General features: G+C 30.4%; 1 protein-coding gene across 6 annotated transcripts in view; it reads left to right on the forward strand.

Moving 5' to 3' along the window:
* The first annotated feature begins 3,344 nt into the window (after positions 1-3,344).
* LOC148603865 (embryonic protein UVS.2-like) overlaps positions 3,345-22,515 on the forward strand; it is a 36,996-nt gene continuing 17,825 nt past the window's right edge. For 2 of the 6 annotated variants that reach the window (XM_088551345.1, XM_088551352.1), the window contains exons 1-2: positions 3,345-3,363; positions 9,306-9,391. The gene's annotated coding sequence lies outside the window, so the exon portion shown is untranslated. Of the gene's footprint in view, positions 3,364-9,305; positions 9,392-13,594; positions 13,738-18,461; positions 18,548-22,515 lie in introns of those variants that run through there. The other 4 variants (XM_088551347.1, XM_088551350.1, XM_088551349.1 and 1 more) reach the window with 4 other exon arrangements.

Consider the following 22,515-nt stretch of genomic DNA (forward strand, 5'->3'; position numbering starts at 1 on the left):
ATCCAACAATAAGCTGTGCAAATTTGTGGCAAATGTTATCACAGACAGTTATCGCATAAGAACTGTAATCTCTTGATAATTTAAATATTTTTTTGTATTTAATTTTAAGTTCAAAACGTAACGCTCTTATTCAAGTTTGAATTTAAAGTCTCAGTTTTATAAAATGTATTTATAATTTCGATTTAATAGTGCATCATAAACGTATTTGGTTGGCTGACGTTTCATATCAAATAATGTGCTAGTAATATTTTTATATTCAGGTTGCATTTTAAAATTAACAGTCTTCTATATAGTTATAGACTTCTATATAAATCCGTTCATTAGTAATCATGTACATGAAAGTGTCATTAATTACAGGTTTGGCTAAACACTGCAAAGACCGGTCTTTAAAATGTTTTTGCAAGATAAAATAAAAACAATTAAAATTGAAATGTGAAAATGTATTTAATACACTAAATTCTTGTTTTTAAAAAAGTCATTCAAGTCTTCCCGGCACGTGTCGGCAATTACATTAGTACATGTAACAGACCGTAACCACGACTTTGGAGACTTTCCTTGATTAGCGATTTGTTGTTGTCCGACTTTGAAGTTCGGTTAAATGTTTAATTTTTGTTAAATGAAATTAAAACATAAAGAGGAGGGAAATATTAAAAAAAAATGATTTCAAAGGAAAATCATTCATCTTGACTTAAATTTTCGTCAATTTGGAAAGACATGAATTATAGCAATTGACGAAATGATTTTTATAGTTGTCTACTATCAAAACGCTTCATTTAACGAGCATGGATAGTGTGCAGATGGATAGAGAACAACTCTACCAGATTGAAAATCTTAACTCAAGGCCATCCATGGGTCTTCAATCCGCCGTACTGTTGGATCACAGGACAAGCCGCAACTACCTCATAAACAATGTCATTCATAGGTACATCGAAAAGTTGCCCCTATATATTTCAGTGACATAAAAGAGAAAACGAAACAACTCACACAGAGGCCAGACATTCCTAACTTTGGACAGGCGCCAAAACAAATTGCTTCTATACTTTTTGCGTCTTCAAACGTTCACAGCCCTTCCCCACTTTTATGACTTACGCCTATCAGTTTCGTTTATTCTAATTTTTTATATCGTTCATGTAGACACATTGGTTTTAACGTAAATTCTTAAAGATGTGTAATTGTATATTTAATAACATGCGCACTCAAGACTTGATATTGAAATACAACCACGGAATGGAAATTTTAGTTGACGAAGAAGTGTTAATTAGAGTAATTGAAAATATTGGAAAGATACCGTATAGTCTTAAGATGCACATGTGTATTTATGTCTCTGTCTGTATATAATGTGACCTTATTCTTGCAAGGAAGAAACCTGTAGCTATTTTCTGTCTATAAAAAAAGTTATTTTAAATGTATATGTAATATTTGAAAATATGTCTTTGACCAATAGACGATTATTGCGGGACAGTGCAATTCGCACGCCAAGGATTTAATCATTTTGCATAGCTACATTTAGCGTTGGGTTAAATGTATTACTCTTATTCTAATTAGTTAAGGTCTATCTAGATCTACATGTTTAAATATTTGAACACAATTTGATAATCACAATTAGTATCTTAAATAGATACTTGATAGAATCAGTTCTGGTAACTTAAAACTAAAACGCACTTATTTGTTTGGCAGGGTTCCTCGGAGAACACAAAAAGAAACTCAAATAAATAAAAAGTTACTTAAATCATTTAAATTTAAGTGAACAATGGGCTCAACACAAGATTATAATATTTAATTTCAATGATATTGTGACCTTTCTATTGCTGATCTGGTGATATGTTAAAACAGACCTGTAAGGCTTTATTATTGATAGAATGGACGGCTTCTTTTATCTTCGCACGGTGCGACAAAAACAAAACTGATGTGACTCCATAAATTTAGTTCGAAAAATAAAATGACTTTAAATAATTATGTGTTAAATAACTGCACGCGGAATATTTTAAAGATTATTCGGTATTACAATTAAATTACAATTAAGCAAAAACAAGCATAGACAAAATTAAAAACACAAACAAAAATAACTTTCCTTTCATCTGTGGTAATATCCCTTCAGCACCTGCGTATGGAGTGTTCATATCACAACTCATACTTTATGCCAGAGCTTGTCAAAACTACACAGACTTTTTGTATCGCGCTAGAACTCTAACAAATAGGCTTCTGGAACAGGGTTATGTTGCTACAAAATTGAACTCACCAGTACAGAAGTTTTATGGTCGTCATCATGAACTCGTGGATCGTTATGGTGTATCCATCTGCACCATAAAAACTGATTTATTCAACGGGTCATATTTTTCTTTCCTCGTTTGTCTACCTGGACTTGACTTTTTATGAGCAACTCGGTGGGTGTTTCTAGAAAAGGAGAGGACACTTACCCTACTGATGTATCAAATCCTCAAAATTAGGATTGTTGAAAGACAATACGTCATCTTTATAGCGGAAACTGAGGTTGAAGGATCTAGCAAACCGATATTCTTTCTTTCGAACCAGGTCAGCTATAAAAGCATCCTCAGAGGAGTGAAGGAATATCTAATATTTGAGTAAGAGTAGTTTAATTTGGAAGATTTGAAGCATAGAGTTATTCTTATAGGAATTAGACCGGTATTTTGCGTGTACTATTGTGATTTTAAAGGTATTATTAAACAGGTGCAACCGTGAGGAAGCGTTCCATTGTGATAATGACGAAATTCGTTTAAGCAATTTGTAAAAAAACAATAAAATTGTTAAAAATTCAATAAGAATAGAAATAAGACAAACAGAAAAAGGTGATTTCGCTCATCTCGTAAACAAGAATGCTTATCAAAAGAATTAATCATATTCTGGAGAAGAGAGATAAAACTGAGAAGTTAAAAGGCATTTATATACAATCGTATAATAACTTTTCCATTTGTGTGAAATAAAGTCTATTCAATACTTAAAACGAACATAAACAGAATTCTGAAATTTGTTTATGTTTTCACCAATTAGATATGAAATTGAAAACACCCATCAACACTATTATACTATTATATAACTTAAAACACAATAACCGTATAATTAGATAACGACTTCATTGTACAAAGATAAAAAGAAAGTTCTCAAATTATCATAATTAAGTAAGAAAATGAGTTTTTTAAACACTGTTAACACAATCAGGAACCCGTTCATACAAAATGTAATTCAAACCTTCTATTCACTCAGGTCATGGTGAATAACTGCGATTATTTCTTATACATTTTAAGTTTGAAATCGATATTATATATCTATAATTACCCTGTCATGATCTGTATTATTGAACTGAAATTTTGACATTTTAATTTGTTGTATGTTTTAGCTGAAATCGTAAGTCTTTCGTTCTTCTGTATTTCAAATTTGCTTTCCTTCGTTAGAATTCGGGTACATTGTCTTCTCAATTTTTACTACACTCTCTAAAGACCTATTTTGCATTTTAAGCATTTACATATAATTAATATTTGAGGACAAACAATATCAAGCAATAAGATTTATATCTTTCTATAATTATATAAATTTGGAGCCCCGTGCAGGTCCGGGTGTTAAAAGAATAGGCTTGCAGCCGCGCTAAGCTTGTCGTAAAAGGCGACTAAATAATGCCCAGAACACTAGCCGGGGGCTAGGGCGCTCTGCCCACAGAGCAACTGGGATGTGTGCCCCAGGTGGTGGAATGGGGTACCCCTGGCGTGTTACATGCTGGGGTTGTCAGGCTATAATACGGAAAACCTGACCGCAAACCATAGTGGTGCACCGTGTTGGGAAAAATGCCACGTTCCTCGCACGTTAAAGAATCCTACTGTGGTATTCTCTCGGAGTAGGAACCATAGGGCTCCGTCACAGGAGGCTAAATTGCACGACGCTACCCAACTCTCCCTATTTCTAGTGGCAATCAAAATTTGTCGACCCAATTGTCCTTGTGTCCCTTCCCTTTTTCATTTCATCATCATTTCATGTTCATTTTATCATCAATTCCATGTTCTTCGTCTGAATATAGCTGAAATATTGCTGCTCGGACGTTAAACCCCAACAAACAAACAAACAAAATACAGTTGGAAGTTATCAACGCCTTAATCTTGTTTGAAGTACACCAACTTCTGGTATCGAAATGTGTTAGTCTTATTTATTCCTAAACACGAAAATTATGAAAAATGTCTCTTCGTAAATTTGTCGTAGATGAATCAACGAGCAGTTTTCTTATTTGACAAATGTGGATTGTTTTGAACAAGTGTTTAAGTGTTTATTTTGAAAGATTGCAGTCAATATTCAAAATGGAAAAGTTTCATCTAATACATAAGGTGAATAAGGACAATTTAAAACTTTTAATTTTTAAAATGTTTTGTTATACTTATATTTAATAATAAATATATAATTAGATATCTTAAAATTGTAAATTATAAGAATCATAAAGTCCACAGAACGAATTCAACAAAGGTACTAAACTAAGAAAAACTAAATAATACAGTGCTATATAAATCACATTAATCATACATGCATTACATAAGGAATACATTTATGCTTAACTGCACGTGTTTTTTTTTTAAATTCATTCCGGATTACAATTCTACCGAAATAAATCTTTTCAGTATATATATTGTGATATTCATGGCAGAGTTTAACATTCCACAGACAAACTCATGGAATATTATACCTGCTGAAGACAATATTAATCAACAGAACTCTTTAGTATGTTTATGGGGTTCTATGCTTTTACTATGTTCATTGTCTATTTTTTCCATTATCTGGTCGTAATCCTTGGATTATGTTTTGGATTATTACCTTCGGAACCTGGTTTATGTAATTGCCTTCATTTCACATACACTCCAAATTTAAGAAGTGCTTGGTATGATGAATATCGTCATTCTATTTTAATAAATTATTTACAAATGTGGATGTCCACACATGTGAATGTCCTTATATGTTAATGTCCACACTTGTAAATATCTACACATGTAAATATCAATACATGTAAATGTCCACATCTCTGAATGTCCAAACATGCAAAGTCCGTACATGTAGATGCACATATGCATTTATTTTTTTCATATATATGATGTCCATACATGTGAATGTCCACACATGTAAATGCACATGCATTTAATTTTTCATATATATGAATGTCCATACATATGGTAGTTCCTACATGTAAATATCTATACATGTTAGTATAGATACATGTTAATATTGATTCATGTAAATATCGATACATGTACACAAATAAATGAATGAAGTGGTCGACAAGAAGACCAACCAACCTGACCTTAAAAGATATTCAGTTTTTGTTTTTAGTACAGATTAATTTTGTAGTAATTAAGGGAAACAAGATTCAAAAGAATTTAATCAAGAGACAAAGGCCAGACATGGGGAAAAGAAAAACACAACAAAAAGCAACCAGATAATACATAAAAAGTAACAAAAATAGATGAGCAACTCGGACTTCATTATGAAAACAAAAAGTTTAACGCGCTTTAAAACATGGTGTAGCCCTAAATTTTCACTAGATATGTAGCTGTTCCAAATATCTCGATTTTGTTATATGACATTATTCAAAGTGATAATTAAGTAATGTAATAAGGAAAATACAATGAGGATTTTTTTTTATCGGTAAAGGGTTTTGTCTTCAGGGAATCAGTAATTTTATAATGGAAATGGGCAATTGTAAATGTTGAATGGGAAGTGTTTACTATTCTGTTTCTCTTTAAAAGGCTGAGTTGCTCATAAAATATTACGAGGTTGTAAAAAGGGGAAACAAGACCATGACAAGGGGAAGAAATCACTTCTCATGGAGCAGATGAGTACACAATTTACAATCCAGGGACAAAGGCCCGATAGGGAAACAGACAAAACACAACAGAGAACATAAAATAACCAATATAATATGTACAAGAAACAAAAGTAAACTCCGACTCCACTAAAAACTGGGAGTATGGACCCAATGCAGTGGTAGAGTAAGAGACCTCTGCTTTTCCAGAAAAAAATCCATCGAGTCAAGTGCGCTGTAGTCGAAAGTAGAACGGAAAACTATGCCACGTTGACCAAATCGGTTCGCATGGGGTAGATTGAAAAAGTCTGTTTACACTATGTAAATAGTGAAACGTTTTTTTTAAATAAAGAATGCACGTACATAATGTATAAATGTTGCGCTGAAATTATTTTCGATTCCATTTAAAATTCATATAAATATGGTTGCATAAAAAGAAAGTAGCATTCTTTGCATTAGTTTGAAAGGACTATTTACAAGAATACATTTTCATTATTGTATATACATCGTCACTGATTGAATTTAGGGGAATAGCCTATTTTACATATATGACCAATTCTGATACTAACCATGATTAGTGTATCAAACTATAAAGTATTCAACTAGAAGTCAAGTGCGTACACTTTAAATATTTAAATTATTTGAACAGATATACCGAAATACAACTTATCTTTTTGTCTCTTTAACACATTCACCATATATAGAATGAAAATCTTCTTTTTGATATACATCAGTCGTATACCTTTATATCGTTTGGCTAGATCCTTCAATCTCAATTTACGCTATATAGATGACGTATTATCTTTAAACAATCCTAATTTCGGGGGTTTGATACATCGCATCTACCCAAAAGAACTTGAAATAAAGGATACTACAGACATTGTGAAGTCAGCCTCATATCTTGACCTACACTTAAAAATCGATGATAAAGGAAAACTATTGACCACACTTTACGACAAATGTGATTACTTTTCATTCAGAATTGTCAACTTTCCTTTCATCTGTGGCATCATTCCTTCGGCTCCTGCGTATGGAGTGTTCATATCACAACTCATAGTTTGTGCCAGAGCTTGCCGAAAGTACGCACACTTTTTGTATCGCGCTAGAACTCAAATAGGCTTCTGGAACAGGGTTATGTTGCTACAAAATTGAGGTCATCACTACAAAAGTTTTATGGTCGTCATCATGAACTCGTGGATCGTTATGATGTATCCATCAGCACCATGAAATTTGATTTATTCAACGGGTCACGGTTTACCTTTCCTCGTTTGTCTACCTGGACTTGACTTTTTATGAGCAACTCGGCGGGTGTTTCTATAAAAGCAGAGGACGCTTACCCTACCGGTGCACCTGGTCCATGCTCCAAGTTTTTAGTGGAGTCCGAGTTGCTCATTTACTTTTGTTACTTTGTATGTATGATTTTAGTTACTTTATGTTCTTTGTTGTGTATGTCTGTTTTCAATGTCTGGTCTTTATCCCTGAATTACATTCTTTTGATTACCGCTATAACCTTGGTTCCCTTCATTACTCTTTCTTATTTCCAAAATACATACAATAGAAAGTGACACATTCAATATGACCATGAAGATCTCGAAACACAAACATAAAAATCATTTCTTTCACAAGTAAAATGCAGAAAGGTTTATGAGTTCGCCATAAAAATTCAGACCTATCATATAGAATGAATTTTGTTTTTGTGAGTTCGAGGTTATTGTCTTGTAGTTCATTCATTCAAGACACAACAGCGAAATGGTTCCTTCAAAAGAAATAATCAACCACAGCAAGTGTTTTTATTCGTTATTAATTCAAGTTAGTATTTCCCTTTTTAGTTATTAAAAGCCTTTCCTCATACTATTTCCATTTTTTGCCATTTGTTCATTAGGATATTTTATTGTAATATGTTCATTTGGGCATTTTAATTGAAAGGTCAATGTCTGCCTTACCATAATAGAACATTTGATTTAAAGGGTCCACATTATGAACATAAAATGGCATTTATTGATAAATATTAAGTACCAGTCCGTATAAAATCCAGACACTGCCTATAGTAGAGGCGATTTTATGGCGTAAAAACAAAACGAACAAAAATGCTTGTTTGGTCTACGCATGCTATACTTTAAACTTATTGAGAAAACAATTATTCAAAATCATGCTGATTCTTTTTTGTAAGATTTATGTAAAAACCTAAGACCCTGCAGCTTTCGGTAACTACTTCTCTCCAAACTTTTGACTTCTGAACCATTTACACTACGTCGCCCCAGGATAAATCGAAATCTCGTTTGCAAGGGCTCAATCGTAAATCTTTTGCTTATTAAAAAAAAATGTTTTTCTTGGTTTCAATTGGCAAGAACTGTGTTCCTCTCCCGGCCTTGTTGTTTTCATTTTCGTACGAGACTGAATTTCGTAAGAATTGCGAAAAGAATAAAAACAAAATGAAGTTGCTAAATCCTTTTTCTTGACATACAAATGTGTTGATGGTGTATTGTTTATCAACAACTGTTTGTTTTGGTAAATGATTACCTTCAATCTCCTGCATAGAGGAGCAAGAACTGATTACTTTGATTTCATTGAACGCCATAAATATCTACGTAACAGAAATAGGTGTATGAAAAAATACGTCTCAAAAGGTCTGTTATCAAATTATAATTAAGATATCAGTCCTTGATTGAAAAATACTCAGGTTCATCTAAAATAATGAGTAAAGATTGTTTTTGTTTGTTTGTTTTTTTTTTTGTAAAATGTTTTTTTTTTGTGCTGAGGTAACCGTTGATTTACGCACTAAAATGCAAATTCTATTTAATCACCTATGGTATTTTCACGCCGCAATGGACAAACAGGTGGATAGCGCGCTATAAAAGCTAGCCTCAACACAATAAATTAAATAAACGTCTAAATATGTTTAACATCACCAGAAGATGGTTAAATTTAAATTGAAATATTTCGGATAACTGATATCCTTCCTCAGCATAAAACTCATAAAACTATATGAGCATAAAACTCACAAAACTTAACGAGCATAAAACTCACAAAGTTAAAGATCAAAACAGAAGCAGATTCGCGTACGCTGTGGGTGATTGTACCTTTATCAAAGGCTCACATAAGCAACTGATGAGGAGCCTGAATAAAAATAACAAAGATGGTATTTTTATCAAAGTTAAAATTAACTGTGGAAAACAATTTAATAAAATAAAAAGTCCAAATATAGTAGTACAGCGTATTGATGTATAGCATGTAGTGCTGTACCAGCCTTAGACCAAGACCTAAAAATGAATTATTTTTTCTCGTTACTTCCATCTGGAGAAGTTGTTTGCAATATATTATATTTAAGCTCTAAACACAGGAAAAAATGACCTTTTGCATTGCGTATTTAATTGCAATCTGTTTCTAAAATTCTAAAAAAAGACACATTGATTATATCAATTCTTCCTTGTTAACTGAAAAGTATTTCTATTTTTGATGCCATTATCTCCCTTTTAAATATATACTAACAAAATTTATCGATTTTAAATATTAGGCTCTCCGATAAGTACCTGAATTATTTGTGTGAAAGAAGGACATTACAGTTTCTTGTCTCAGTTAAAGACAAAGACAAAACTATTGGTACGTATTATTTTTATATTTATATAATTGTCATTCTTAAAGTTAGAAACAAAAAAAGGAGTTTGTTGTGAAAAGTCCATTCATTTTATTTACACGTATGGTACTATAATTTGACATAGAAAAAGGATTCATTTAAAGGATTGTCTTTTTGTCAATTATTGCTTATTACACATTTTTGTACCGTTTTGTGTCCTGAATGGATTATATTGGTTTGTTCTGTTAAGCTATGTCAAAACTGCACTAAGATTTTAAGTAGCACTCCGCCTAAGAATCATGCAAAATATGATTCATGGTTGGAAATCCTACATATTTTTATTTTTGATATATAGTTTAAATTCTTATAGTAAACAGAAATTGACATATGGTTTTTCATATAACCCATGCTTTAAGCAGATAAAAATTATGTAGAATGTACTGTGGAATACATAATTAAAGGAGATAACTATGTAAATACACTTAAATACAATAGAAACTGTTGAATTATTTATGTGGATAATCTCCTGAGAGCAGACAGATTGGAATGAATAATTATACATTTCATAATATTGACCCATACAACAACTTAATTACCAAAATACAAATATGTAGCCTTTTTTAGGTGTATCACATTTTGCAGAATTTGCATGATTTTGACAAAGACTGCTACTTAAAAATGTTAACTTAACTTTAAATTGTCGACGTTATCATTAAAACATACATAGAACGTTGCATGTCTTTGTTCCTATATAATTCATTTTATATAGATATTTGTTATCATTCATCAATTGATTGTAACCACTGTTAGCTAAATAAGGGTACCACAGGAAGGTTTATTATTATCTATCAATTATCTTTAACACTTAGTAGCGGTCATAACTGTCATTATTACATGATTATCTTTTAACGAAAACATAAATATTTTATTGATAAAAAAAACCTTCTTTTTTCTAACATCTTGATAAGAGTAAACATTTCTGTAACTCAAGTAAACAAAATTCTCCATATCGCAACATTTTTTTTGTATAATTGCCACTAATTATTTTGTACTCTGAAATATGAGTATATCTCATTAAAAATTGCAAATAGGAAAACTAGATGCATGTGTATGAAATCTTAATTTCTTTCATAAACTCTATTTCAGCATTGTTTTTCTGCTTTTTATTTCTTGCTAATTTCAACACCAACTATATCGTAAATAGAATACTGGAATTTTACATTATTACATTAAAACGTTCACTATCATGCAAGTCTTTTACAAGTAACATGAGACGTATCCCTATCGCTTATAGTACAGACCGAGGCAGAAAGAATAATACTTTCAAAAATTACTTTTTGAACCAGTAAAATTATCATCAACAGCATGTTATCCCAGCAGTTTTACTTGTACCCAGAATAGTTGTAATATTCATCAAATGAATGAATTTCAATAGTAAAATATCAGCAGAAAGATAAGGTACATCAAAGCCATATTGATTCTTATAGAATACATACTGTTTTCTTTTATCACATTGTTTAAAACCCCAAGATAACATGTGTATACCCTGTTTATGTATGTTTGAATATATATTATTTCGCATATATCTAAAAGAAATAACCCGATTGTATATAAAAGCCTTTTATTTCAATTTCTCAGTTGTATCTCTATTCTCCAGAATTGGATTTATTCTTTGAAAAGCTTTGTTGTTAAAATCGCCTATTTTGTTTGTGTCATTTCTATTTTTATTGACTTTTTGAAAAATTTGATTGCTTTTTTACAAATTACAAAAAAAAAAAAAAAAATCAAAAAAAAATCGTCATAGTAATAATGTTCACCTTGATACAAGCAATACCAATTTAGTTCCTATAATCGCACCTATACGTTCCAAACTCTTCTCAATTAAACTACTCTTACTCAAAGATTACATTATAATTGTCCATTTCAATGTATTGAGCTGTATCGTTTGTTGAAGTATGATGTGTCCACCTAGTGTCATGTTAAATATGAAATTAATACCTTCTATTTAATCAAAACTACTTCACCTTGTATAAACAACTCTTACAACACCGGTGTCAATCATTATAATACTTCATTTCGGTATATATTATCCATTGACGTCGGTTTAAGTAGTTTGTATAAGTCTGTGTTACCTCTTCATATAAAGAAAAAGAATATGGTGAAAGTGTCAATATATGTGTACTACATGTGAATATGTCAGTCGTTGGACAACGTTTTATGTTCATATTTAGCTAATGTAGATATTTTACCGTCTAGTTTTAAAATGTTCATATTAAATAAGGCATATCAATTTAAAAAAAAAAACCAAAACAAAACAAAAAACAAAAAACAAAAAAACAAAAACAAAACAAAACAAAACAAAACAAAACGAAACCCGGATCTTTATTGTAATTGTGTCTGTGTTTTTCTTGGTCTAGTTTTCGTCACCGAATCATGAATATCTTGTTCTAAGTCTTTTTACTTTTTTAATAACATAAATTTATTTAGACAGATTTGTAAGACAGTTTTAGTGTCCAGAAAAAAGTGCATGTTCTATTTCACAAACACGTTATCAAAAATAAGATGAAACTAATCTAACAAGTCGATGAATGACAGTTATAAAACAGTGTCATCTACATATGTATCTTTTTTGTCATGTCCTTTTATTTCATATCATAACATTAAATACACAATAATTGTCGAACATATTTGAATGAAATATATTTACTTGATGAGGTAAATAGTTTGACTATGCGTTGGTCTTATATCAGTAACTATTTTGATACACGATACTTTTTTGGTGTGTGGCTTAATATTTAGTTTGCATATCGATTGTTTCGTTAACTAAATATGTTTCAAAGAAATATCTGATTTCTATTAACCAACATTACAAGAATACAAGGTTACTCGGATTGGTTGTGAAAGGTAATCTTCTATCTAGTCTTTTTATTCAGTAACTATTATCCGGATATAAACATTTTACCCGCACGAAGTTAGAAGGAGGACACTCTTATTTGCAAATTATATTATTGTTTAATGTTATAATTAAATCCAAGTTTTATAGTGTAACACAGTCGAATAAGTAAGTTGTGGGTGGCATTAAACAACAATACAAGAAAACAAAGTATTTAAGTTTAGTTCTTAAAGGTTATCTTTTTCCTACAATTTCATTGTAGTACCTATTATCTGGGTATCATCATGCATGGAATTTACAGATATAAGTGATGCTGTTGAAGCTGTATCTAATCCATTATATTTTAATATCTCCTTTTTTATTTTAATTTTCCATATTCTTCTGAAGCAAAATTAGGGATATTACGAAATAGCAAAAGTAATGGACAGGGTAAACGTATCGCAAGAACTATAATTATTTTGCCATTATTTTCTCAGGCCAAATTTTCATTCTTTGCTAAACTTTAATAACTATCACAATAGAGAGCAGTACACAACTTGAGTATAGTTTATTTAAATTTCGAAAATCTTCTACGAGCACAACTATCTCTGAGGCACTGCATTTTTATACTGTGAAGTAACTATGTTTCCACCAATTCGACATAAAATTGAAAAACGCCCATCAACAATATTACAACATCATAATAACTTTTAAACGTGAAACATATTTAGCGTATAATTAGATAACGATTTCATAGATTAATAGAAAGTTCTCAATGTTATCATAATTAAGTAAGGAAATGAGTACTATAAACAGTATTGACACAATCAAGCACCCGTTAATTCAACATAATTCATGCCTTCGATTTCGCCCGCCCATATAATTATTTATTGTATTGGATTATATGCACTCAAAGTCATGGTAAATAAATATGACACGGGATTACTTCTCATAAATTTTGAGTTGGAAATCGATATCATATATCTATGTCTGTATTATTGAAATGAAATTTTGATATTTTAATTTGTTGTATATGTTTCAACTAAACTAGTAAGTCTTTCATACTTAAAAGTACTTTTAAATTTGTTTTCCTTCACATTTGTGTATGTATAGATTTATTAGTATTTGAGTACATCGTCCCAATTTTTTCTGCATCCTTCCAAAGACCTATTTTGCATTTTAAACATTTACATTTTATTAAATTGTTCAGGACCAAAACTCAAACAATAAGATTTATATCTTTCTATAATTATATAAAGTTAAAAATTATCAACGCCTTAATCTTGTTTGAAGTACACCAATTCTGTTATCAAATTAGTAATTAGTGTACTAATTATCTATTCCTAAACACGAAAACTATGATAAATGTGTCTTTGTAAATTTGTCGTAGATAATTTATGATTCTACGAGCAGTTTTCTTATATGATAAATGTGGATTGTTTTGAACAAGTATTCCATTGCATTGTTTATGTTAAAAGATTGCAGTCAATGTTCAAAACGGTAAGGTTTTATCTTATACATAAGGTGATATTTTAAACTTTTAATTTGTTTTTTTGTTTTGTTTTTGTTTTTGATATACTTATATTTAATAATAAATATATAGTTAGATTTCTTAAAATAGTACAAGATACGAATTATAGACATGTATAGAGTCCATAGAACGAATTCAACAAACCTAACAAAAACTAAACAATACAGTGCTATATAAGTCACATTAATCATACATGCATTTCATAAGGAATACATTTATGCTTAACTGCACGTGCTTTTAATTTTAAATTTATTCTGGGTTACAATTCTACCGAAATAAGTGTTTTCAGTATATATATTGTGATATTCATGGCAGAGTATAACATTTCACAGACAAACTCATGGAATATTATATTTGCTCAGGACAATATTAATCAACATAACATTATGGGGTTCTACAGTTACCCAAGTCATGTAGAGGTTTTACTATGTTCATTGTGAATTTTTTCCATTATCTAGTCGTTATCTTTGGATTATGGTTTTTTTTTCCATTATCTAGTCGTTATCTTTGGATTATGGTTTTTTTTCCATTATCTAGTCGTTATCTTTGGATTATGGTTTTTTTTTCCATTATCTAGTCGTTATCTTTGGATTATGTTTTTTTTTCATTATCTAGTCGTTATCTTTGGATTATGTTTTTTTTCCCATTATCTAGTCGTTATCTTTGGATTATGGTTTTTTTCCATTATCTAGTCGTCATCTTTGGATTATGTTTTTTTCCATTATCTAGTCGTTATCTTTGGATTATGTTTTTTTCCCATTATCTAGTCGTTATCTTTGGATTATGTTTTTTTTCCATTATCTAGTCGTTATCTTTGGATTATGTTTTTTTATCTTCAAAACCTAGTTCATTCAATTGCCTTTACTTCACATGCACACAAATTTAAAATAAAAGTTTTTGGTGAATATCGTCGTTGAAACATGTATTTTTTAAATTGTTTACAAATGCAATTGTTCACACATCTGAATGTTCATATATGTAAATATCCATGCATGTAAATATCCAGACATATGCATATCAATACATATAAATATCTGCATCTCTGAATGTCCAAACATGTAATGTTCGTACATGTAAATGCACGAATGCATTTATTATTTCATATATATGATGTCCATACATGTAAATTCACATGCATTTAGTTTTTCATATATATGAATGTCCATACATATAATAGTTCTACATATAAATATCTATACATGTAAGTATAGATACATGTTAATATCGATACATACAAATGTCGATACATGTACATATAGAAGTGAATGAAGTATTCTACAATACCACCCAATCTGCCCTTATAAGGTATTCAGGTTTTGTTTTTAGTACCGGTTTGTTTTGTAGTTTTAAAAAGTAATCAAAGAAAACAATATTAAAAAGAATATAATCAAAAGACAAAGACAAGACATGAAAAAAAATAAACACAACAGAGAACCACCAAATAATGCAAACAAAATAACAAATATGAATGAGGAACTCGGTCTCAACTAAAACTGGAATGTTTGGTGCATGTTTGCATTGTCGGAAACGACGAACCATTATGAAAACAAAAAAGTTTTAAGCGCTTTAAAACATGGTTTAGTCCTTAACTTTCCCTAGATATGTGTCTATTCTAAATGTCTTGATATGGTTATACGACGTTATACAAATTGATAATTAGATAATGTAAAAAGGAGAATACAATGAGGATTTTATATCGGTATAGGGTTTTGTCTTCAGGGAATCAGTAATTTTATAATGGAAATGAGCAACTGTAGAATGTGAATGGGAAGTGTTTACTATTCTGCTATGCCAAGGGGAACAAATCATTCTCACGGAGCAGATGAATACACCATTTACAATCCAGGGATAAAGACCAGACAGGGAAACAGACAAAACAGAACAGAGAACATAAAATATCCAAAATAATATGTACAAAGAAACAAAAGTAAATGAACAACTCGGACTCCACTAAAAAACTGGGAGTATGGACCAAGTGCACCAGTAGGGTAAGCGTCCTCTGCTTTTCCAGAAACACCCACCGAGTCAAATGCGCGGTTGTCGATAGTAGAACGGAAAAACGATGCTACGTTGACCAAATAGGTTCTCAAGGTGTAGATTGAAAAAGTATGTTTACACTACGTAAATAGTGAAACACCTAAAAAAAAAAAAAGAATGCGTAATGTATAAATAGCAAAGAAAGTAGCATTCTTTGCATTAGTAGTCAGACTTGTCTGACCCCGAATAATATCACATTTTATCTACTCTATTTATGAATATATGAAATCTTGCAGTATTCCAAATTCAAAAATGTGTAAAACACTTCATTCCTTACATTGCATATGATAGAACCTCTCGGTGATGGATTTGGCTTCCTCTTTCGATAGATTTAGTTATGAGTACTTCTTGTATACAACTAATATTTTGTTTATGATCTTCCTACATATTTGACTTTAATGCTGCTGATGAGAGGTTACTCCTTGAAACATGTGTACAGCATATCACAATTTACAATATATAAAACTGATATTTTTGTCTTTGAAAGGACTATTGACAAGAATTCATTACCATTATTGTATATACATTGTCACTGATTGAATTTAGATGAATAACCTATTTTACATATATGACCAATTCTGATACTAACCATGATTAGTATATCAACCTATAAAGTATTTAACTAAAAGTCAAGTGCATTAATTTTAAATATTGAATTATTTGAACAGACATATAGACCGGTTCACAACTATAATTTTGTCTCTTTAACATATTCACCATATCCATTTTCGTTATATAGAATGAGAAACTTCTTTTGGATATACGTCAATCGTATACCTTTCGTACCACATCTTATTTTCAAAATACATTCAATAGAAAGTTACACATCCAACATAACCATGATGATCTCGAAACAAAGACACAAAAATCATTTCTTTCACAAATAAAATGCCGAAAAGGTTTATGAGTTCGCAATAAAAATTCAGACCTATTATATAGAACGAAATAAGAACAATTTCCTATTGTGAGTTCGATGATATTGTATGTTAATTCATTTATTCAAGACACAACAGTAAAATGATTCCTTTAAAAGAAATAATCAACCACAACCATTGTTTTTATTTATTATTAATTCAAATTAGTATTTTGAACTTTCCCTTTTTAGTTATTAAAAGCCTTTGTTGCATACTATCCCCCCTTTTTAGTCATTTATTCTTTAGCCTATTTTATTGTAATGTGTTCAGTTGTGCATTAAAATTGAAAGGTCAATGTCTGCCTTATCAAAATAAACATTTGATTCAAAGGGACAATATGAAATTGCATTTGGTGATAAGTATTAAGTACCAGTCCATATAAAATCCAGACACTGCTCAAGGATAGAGGCGATTCATGGTGTAAAAAAACACAACGAACAGAAATGCTTGTTCAGTGTACATATGCTATACTTTTACCTATCGATAGTCCATTCTGTAGAAATTTCTTTGTTTTCGAGAAAGCATTTATTCAAAATATAGCTTAGATTTGCGATTTATGTCAAAACCTTAGATCCTGCAGCTTTCGGTAAGTAGTTTTCTCCAAACGTTTGACTTTGTTCCTGGTTATAAGGGTAAAGTGTGCTATCCAGAAACGCAGATTTAAAATATGTGTGATTTCCTTGTTGATAATATATTTGAAACATTTGGATGATAAAGTTTATAACAACAAATTGGCATTTCAACAGGCAAGATGTTCTTTGTTGTGTATATGTCTGTTTTCCAGGTCTGGTCTTTGTTCTTGGATTTCAATCTTTTGATCACCGCTATAACCTTGGTTCCCTGGATTTTTCTTACAATCTCCAGCATAGGTTATTTATTTTTCACACTTGATTTGCTACGCTAGAGCAAGAACTGACTACTTTGATTTCCTTGAATGCCATAAATATCTCCCTAACAGAAATAGGGGTATGTAAAAATACGTCTCAAAAGGTATCTTACCAAATTGTTTTAGATATCAGTCTTTGGTTAAAAAATACTCAGGTTCTTCTTGAGAATAATGAGTAAAGATTGTATTTTGAAAAGTTTATTTTTTTGTGCTGAGATAACCGTTGATTTACCGTTTATAACGCACTAGAATACAAATGCTATTTAACCACCACAGGTATATCCATGCCACAATGAAAAAAAGGGGTTGGAAAACGCACTATAAAAGCTAGACTTAACAATTGTGTTGGAAATGCCTGTTCTTTGTCAGGTTCATTGCGTTACCAGCTGTTCCGGTGGTGTGCTATCTAATTTGCCTGCTTTTTGGACTTGACTTGATTATGGATTGGATTATCATTCGGTAATTTTGTTGTAACCCTTATCATCTGCTCCTAAAATCAACCAAGTTAATTCAATTCTAAAATGATAACTCTTCCAAAGAGCCATTTTAATAAACAATCTGTATTTTTGTTATCTCTATAGTGCAACACTCGAATGATAATAAACAACAGAAATAATGGTGGGAGTTTGACATGCAAGAATCACTTCCGTTGTGATCATTCTATAGACTGCTGTGTTCAATTTAAACAAGAAAATGACCTTCTGCATTATGTATTTAATTGCAATCTGTTTTTTTTTTAAAACTCACATTGATTATATCAATTCTTCCTTGTAAACTGAAAAAGGATTTCTATTTTTGATACCATTATCTCACTTTTAAATATACACTAATAAAATTTATTGATTTTAAATCTTAGGCTATTTGATAAGTATCTGAAATATTTGTGTTAAAGAAGGATATGACAGTTTCTTGTCTTAGTTAAATACAAAGATAAAACTATTGGTACGTATTATTTTTATATTCATATAACTGTCATTCTTAGAAACAAAAAAGGAGTTTGTTGTGAACTGTCTATTCATTTGTTTAAACGTATGTTTCTATAACTCCTAATATTAAAAACGAAAAGACTGAATAACGATACAAAAGCATGAAAGATGAAGCGACAATAGAAACGGGCTCCATTTAAATGGTTGCGTCTTTTCTTTTATATAATTATTACATGCACTGCATATTTCTTGTACAATTTCCGTGTTTCCAGCAAGCGTAAAACTAAAAATTTTTCTTTAATAGTTCTTCTGTGTTGATTTTCTTTGTATTGGCTTGTTCTTTTAAGTTATATCAAAACTGCACTAAGATTTTCAAGTTATAAACTTAACTTTAAATTTTGGAAGTTATCATAAAACGATACATGGAACATTATAATCTTTTGCCTCAATATAATTCATTCTATCTTTGATTTTATTATCATTCATCAATTGATTGTAACCACTATTAGCTAACTAAGGGTAAAACAGGATTCATTGTTATCTATCATTTATATTTTACTAAGCAGTGGTCAAAAGTGTCATAATGGCATGATTATCTTTTAAAGAAAACATGATGTGTCAGTAATAATAGGAATTTTTTAAACCTAACATCTTGATAAGAGAAAATATTTCTGTTACTAAATAAACAAAATTCTTTGTATCAGTACAATTTTTGGTATTATTGCAACTAGTTGTATTTTTTTTTACAAATTATTCAAAAAACATTCGTCATTATTCCAATGGCACGCTTCCTCACGTTCAATGATATAATTAAATTCACATGAATATAAGCAATACCTGTCTTATTGCGATATTCGTGACTACATGTTCCAAAACCTTCTCAATTAAAGTACTCTTACTCAAATATTAGATTTTAATTGCCCACTTCCACGTATTGAGCTGTATCTTTTGTTGAAGACTGATATATCCATCTAGTGTCATGTTAAATATGAAATTAATACCTTCTATTTATTCACAACTACTTCACCTTGTATAAACAACTCTTACGACACAGGTGTCATTACTAATGGTACTTCACTCCGGTATATATTATCCGTTGTCGTCGGTTTAATTAGTTTGTATAATACTGTATTACTTCTTCACATAAATAGAATGGATATGGCGAGAATGTCAATGTTTGTGTACTTCTGTACATGTGCCTTCAACTCAGTTTTGTTAAATTTGTGATACCCATGCTTTTGATATTAAGTTGTAGATATTTTACCGTCTAGAAATAAAATGTTCATTTTTAATAAGGTATTAATTAAAAAAAACCGTACCTTTATCGAAATTGTGTCTGGTCTTTCTCTTGATCTAGTCTTTATCGCTGAATCATGAATATTTTGTTCGTAGTTCTAACCGTGGTCTTTTTACTTTTACTTTGATAAATACATCTAGACAAAATTTTAGGAATGAATTTCTGTTCGGGAAATTGTGCCTGTTCTAATTTACAAATAAGTTCTTTTTTCAGACATAAAACAAAGCCAATTTAACCAGCTTTATATTTGACAATTAAACAGTGTATCTTGCGTATGTATCTTTTATTTCATAAGTAATTTATTGCATCTCATATCATAAAAATAATGAGTTTTAATTATCAAAAAGACTTAAATGAAATATAGAAGTAAGTAGAAGAAGGAAAACACAGTAATATGCAAATTGTATTGTTGTTAAATGTCCAATGATATCCAAGTGTTATAGTCTAACTCAGAAGTTAAGGAAGTAAGTTTTGGAGCTTCCTCTCTGCTACCAATTTAGTTTTATCACCTAAAATATTTTAGGTCAAGTATAAGATTTTGAACAAAAAAACATATGCGAGGTAAAACTGGTAAAAAATGGTCATAAAGATTTTGTTTTAGAATTACTTAACAAAATACTCTTTATTAATCTGTTATAAACTTATGATATTGTAACAGTTTTCCCCTTCCCACTAAGCTGCATACATGTACAGAAGTACAAAGGACTCAACTGAAACGTTTAAAAGTTGCGTGGGTCTTTGTATCGGTATTTGGTTGAAATAATTATACCACAGTCAGGATTCTCATTAAATAATATCATAAATTTATAAATAACATATTCAATGTTTCAAAGCAATGACAAAAAACAAATTCTCAACATGGGTCTTATAATCGTCAAAATATTAACAGAACAGAACATATGGTTGGGTCCGGTCGAAAGTTGATATTAAATAAGGTTGATGTTGAAGGTTGACATCGCCGGTGGACATTATTATTACTATTATTATTATTGCTTAAATCAAGGTTGATCTTGAAACTGTTTTAAAGATGTAAATTCAGCAAAACTACGCCTCATCATTCCTAAAAGGACATCAACTCATATTCCATCTATCTAGAGGAATGGCGTCTTAGTGACACGTAAACGAATCTATCAGGACTTAGGGTTGAGGATTGACTTAACAAGCTAAATTACATATACATTGACCGTACCAGGTTCTACACTGAGCATTATCTTGGCTCTTACATGGTAGCATGTTGATTTTTGTATATCTAGAAACAAATAGATCCCAATATATTTTGTGCTCTTGCAAACCTTAGATAAACAGTCTGATAGAATTGGAAATTGACCAAAATCTTCTAGAAGCATACCTTTCTCCAAGGCACTGCTTTTAAATCTCTTATTCTGACATTTGTGTATGTTTTCATTAATTTTACATGAAATTGAATACACCCACAAACACTTTTATAACCTTAAAACGTAATACCTAGCTATTCTAGAAATAGATAACAACTTAATTTTACATAAAATCAGACATAGCTTTCAAAAATACCATAATTAAGTAAGAGAATGAGTACCATTAACAGTATTGACGCAATCAAATACCTGTAAATACAATATAATAATACTTATATTCTCCCGCCCAAACAATTATATTTGATTGTATAGAGTTACATACACTCGAGGTCATAGTAAATAACTGTGACACGAGATTATGTCTTTTATATTCAAAGTCTAAAATCGATAGTATATATCAACAATTAATAATTCATGAACTTTCTTTTTCAACTGAAATTTTGAGCTCATATTATAAGCCTTTCGTACTTTTGCATTTTAAATTTGCTTTACTAAATATTTGTGTAATATTGGTGTAATGTATATTTTTTTGGTATTTGAGTACATTGTCTTCGTGATTTTTTCTCCACCCTTTCATAGACCTTTCACACTTGTACATATATGCAGAAATATTTTTAGGAAAGGACTAAATCATAATATTTATTACTTTCTATAATTCTATTAGCATGAAAGGTATTAGCGCCTTAAACTCGTTTAAAGATCTCACTTTTCTATTATCAAATATGTAATAATGTTATATTCCTAAGCACGTATTTTGAGATAAATATTTAGTCGTAAATTGCCGGGCAATAACTTATAGTTCACCCTGCAGTTTTGTCATTTGATATTTGGGGTTTGTTTGAAACAAGCATTTAATTACAGTGTTTATCTTGAAAGATTGAGGTCAATATTCAAAACGGTCAGGTGTAATCGAATACATAAGGTGAATAAAGACATTTTTGTTATGTTTTGGTTACGTTAAAATTTAATGATAAGTTCATGATTAGATATCTTTAAATAGTACGTTATAAGTATAAATAATAAAGTAACAATTACCAAACAATTCAGTGCTATATAAGTCACATGTATCATAGATGCAATACACAAGGAATACGCATACGATTATTTTAACAAGAATGTACTTGTTGTTAATCTTAAAATGCATTGAGGGTTACAATTGTACCGAATTAAGCGTTTTCATCAATATTTATGGATTTTTGTATCATAGGTTTTACCTTTGTATGTTGTTTTTTCTTTGTAATAATCCTTGGATTGTGAATTTTTACTCCCTTCGAATTCTTTCTCTACATGTACACACACACACAAAAAACAAATGAAAACAGTTGTAAATATATATCCACAACTATATATATG

The sequence above is a fragment of the Perna viridis genome, chromosome 11 (assembly GCF_037379345.1).
Source record: "Perna viridis isolate PV_CMFRI_1.1 ecotype Kerala chromosome 11, ASM3737934v1, whole genome shotgun sequence".
Classification (NCBI taxonomy): Eukaryota; Metazoa; Mollusca; class Bivalvia; order Mytilida; family Mytilidae; genus Perna; species Perna viridis.